Genomic DNA, 2,923 nt, shown 5'->3' with positions numbered 1-2,923 from the left:
CTTTATCATTGTGATTTTAAGAAATAAAGTTAAAATAAATGTTAAAGTTTTATAACCATAGAATTTGAGTACCAGGAAAAAGTTAAGAGTTTATTTGATCAAATAGCTCTTAAAAATTCTATGAGTCTTGGATCCCTTTGAGAAAAGCTATACTCCTTCTTCCCAGAAAAATAAAATTAACGATATAATTTTGGAGGGTCCATAGATGCCCTGAAACAAATCCGTGTCCCTCTAGAGCAGTGTTTTGTTTTATGTTTGAATAGCTTTACTGAGATATAATTTATATACCATGAAAGTCTCCCATTTTAAGTGCAAAACTTAATGAATTTTACCATATTTACAAAATTGTGCAATTACTACTACAATCTAATTTTAGAACACTTCCATCGCCCTAAAAAGAAATCTTAAGTCCATTTACAATCACTCCCCATTCCTACCCTTAGCCTTACACAACCACTAATCTATTTTCTAGCTCTCTATTTTGTAGGGTAGTTTTAAAAATATTTTACTTCTATCCACAATAATAAATGTGTTTAACCTCCAACTTGCAGATGCACACACAGAGAGAATAAAAGTTTATAGAACAATACTCTTGTTCTGTGCAATGCATTCTCATGTATTCCAATATAAAAATTGATTTTATGACCAACTAATGGATTACAAGCTCAGTTTGAAAAACTTTGATCTAGAGGACAGACCGTAAGTAAAAGCCCAACCAAATCAAACTCTGAAGCAGATGGCTCCCTTATTTAACAGGTGAAGAAACAGGTCCAGAAAGGTCACTTGCCCAAGATAAAAGCCAGGTCATAGTGGAGTCAGGATTAGTATTAAGTTCTCTTGTCCTAGGCTACTTCATTACTTATTCCACTTCTGATTTCCATGACCTAAGAGCAAGCACAAAAGGGGTTTTTATAAGGAGTCACAACAAAATGATCATTTAATGTGTTACAGTTTGAGGCAGGAGAGGAGAAACTTGATTCTTCCTAAGGACGTGGGTGCATGGGTTGGGGAGCAGTGTGAGGCTGCTCTGGACCACAGCAGGAAGGCACTCCTGTTGCAAGGTGACCAAAAGTGTTACCAAAAGCTCAGTGCTTGTCCCCGAGGCTGAATCAGTGAGAACGGAGAATGAGTACAAGTGGTTTGAGGAAAAGGAAAGAGAAGTGTATTAATTTGATGGCAAATGATGAGGGAGCAGACTAGCATCTCAAAAAACCACCAGCCAGCCTTTAAGCAGAAATACAGGGATTTTTAAAGGAGGGTTTTCAGAGGTTGGGTGTCAGTGATCAGTGTCACATGTCATGGCTTTGGGCTACTGCTGTTTAACTATAGTAGGTGGTTTTTGGTCAACCTTATCTCCAGTGAAGGTGATCTTGTGATTTCCAGTCAATTCTTTTGAACCATCTCCTGTGGTTTAAGACACTAGAAAACAAAGATCATTTTTCTGCCCCTTTGATCACTGGCTTAGGGCAGGAATGCAGGTTCTAATTCCCAAAAAGGATGGGTGGGGGTTTAAAGAGACAACTTGTGATACATTTTGCCCTTTTCCAGACCTTTACCTCTGCTACTGAAGTGCGTCCTAGAGGGCACCGCCTGCGGCCAGTTGCCTCTGCGTCCTGTTCAGGTTGTTAGAGTTAAAGCCAAGCAGCCTTTTCCACTGAGATGTCTCTTGTGGCTCTGTTGCCCGGGAGGTTCTGGCACGAGCGAGGGTGTTTATAATCTTCTGCAGTGACTCTGCAGTCCCAGCAGAAGCTTCGTCATTTGCTCTCGGCAGAGCCTGCAGACTTTCAGCCCATCTGCACTCGGAGCACTTGCCTACGAGAGCACTGGCATCCTCATTTGCCTTTGCTGCAAGTCGAAATGTTCGCTCTCCACGTACTGCAGAATCTTCAGTGTGATGATTGTGAAACCTATTGCTTTCCATTCATATTTTGGGTAGTAGGCCGCAAATTAAAGGCTGACGGTAGGTGCCAGTGTTAAGAATTCAGATGTAAAGCAGATAAAGCGTACAAATAATTGATAATAACTGAAGAGAGCCATGAAGGAAAGGTACAGGGCCCTTGAGATCACATAAAAGGGGTACATGGTCAGGTACATGGTACATGGCCTGATAAGTAATGAAATCCCAGGTTAATTATTATGGTTCACAAGATGGAAGACAGAAGCATTTTACATTTAAGAAGGGCCCTAAGACACCCATTCCTGGGCTTTGAATGTGGCTGAGTTTTCTGAAAAGAGGTGACTGAAGTACAGTGAGAAATTTCCAGAGCAGCTATCAGCTTCTTCATCAGGGAGATGTACAATTAACTGTTTTTGTCAACCAAGGCAGTTATGGAGAGGAGTCACAAGAGATTCCAATCCCAGAACGAGGAGGAACGGAGCGAAGGGGAAGTCAAAGAATGTGCTGTTTATCTTCTTGCTAGAGGAAAGAAGCAGACATGTGGGAGCTAAATGCAGTCTGGTTTGACCACAGTGTGAAGGGACTTGAGGAATGCAAAAAAAAAAAAAAGTCTTCGAAGTTCTCTTAGAAAATTGAGAGGAAATAAGAAAACCGGGAAATACTGGATTCCAACAAAGTGAAAGAGAATTGACACTTGAGTCAGGAGAATAGAAAGTAGAAGAATGTGATAAGAGGAATAGGAGATGCAAATCTACACCAAAGACAGGCAAACATGATAAACCTGAACATGTGACATCTGCACTTTCTGGAGAAGAGGTAGTGTGCAGTCCTGAGAATAACGACACATCCCCCAAGAGGAATCAATACCTGGCTCATAAGAAAGGAGAAGACAGAGAAGGAAACAAGCATGGGGCAAAGAGTAGAATGCTGGCCTGGGGAGAGTCATGATTCATCACAGAGGGCTTTAAATTAACCTTATCGGTTAATTCGGGTGAAAATTAACCTTTTGAGTAAAAAATAGGGGTC

Source organism: Microcebus murinus, chromosome 11 (genome assembly GCF_040939455.1).
Source record: "Microcebus murinus isolate Inina chromosome 11, M.murinus_Inina_mat1.0, whole genome shotgun sequence".
In the NCBI taxonomy this organism is placed as follows: domain Eukaryota; kingdom Metazoa; phylum Chordata; class Mammalia; order Primates; family Cheirogaleidae; genus Microcebus; species Microcebus murinus.
Note: the sequence above shows the minus strand (reverse complement) of the source record.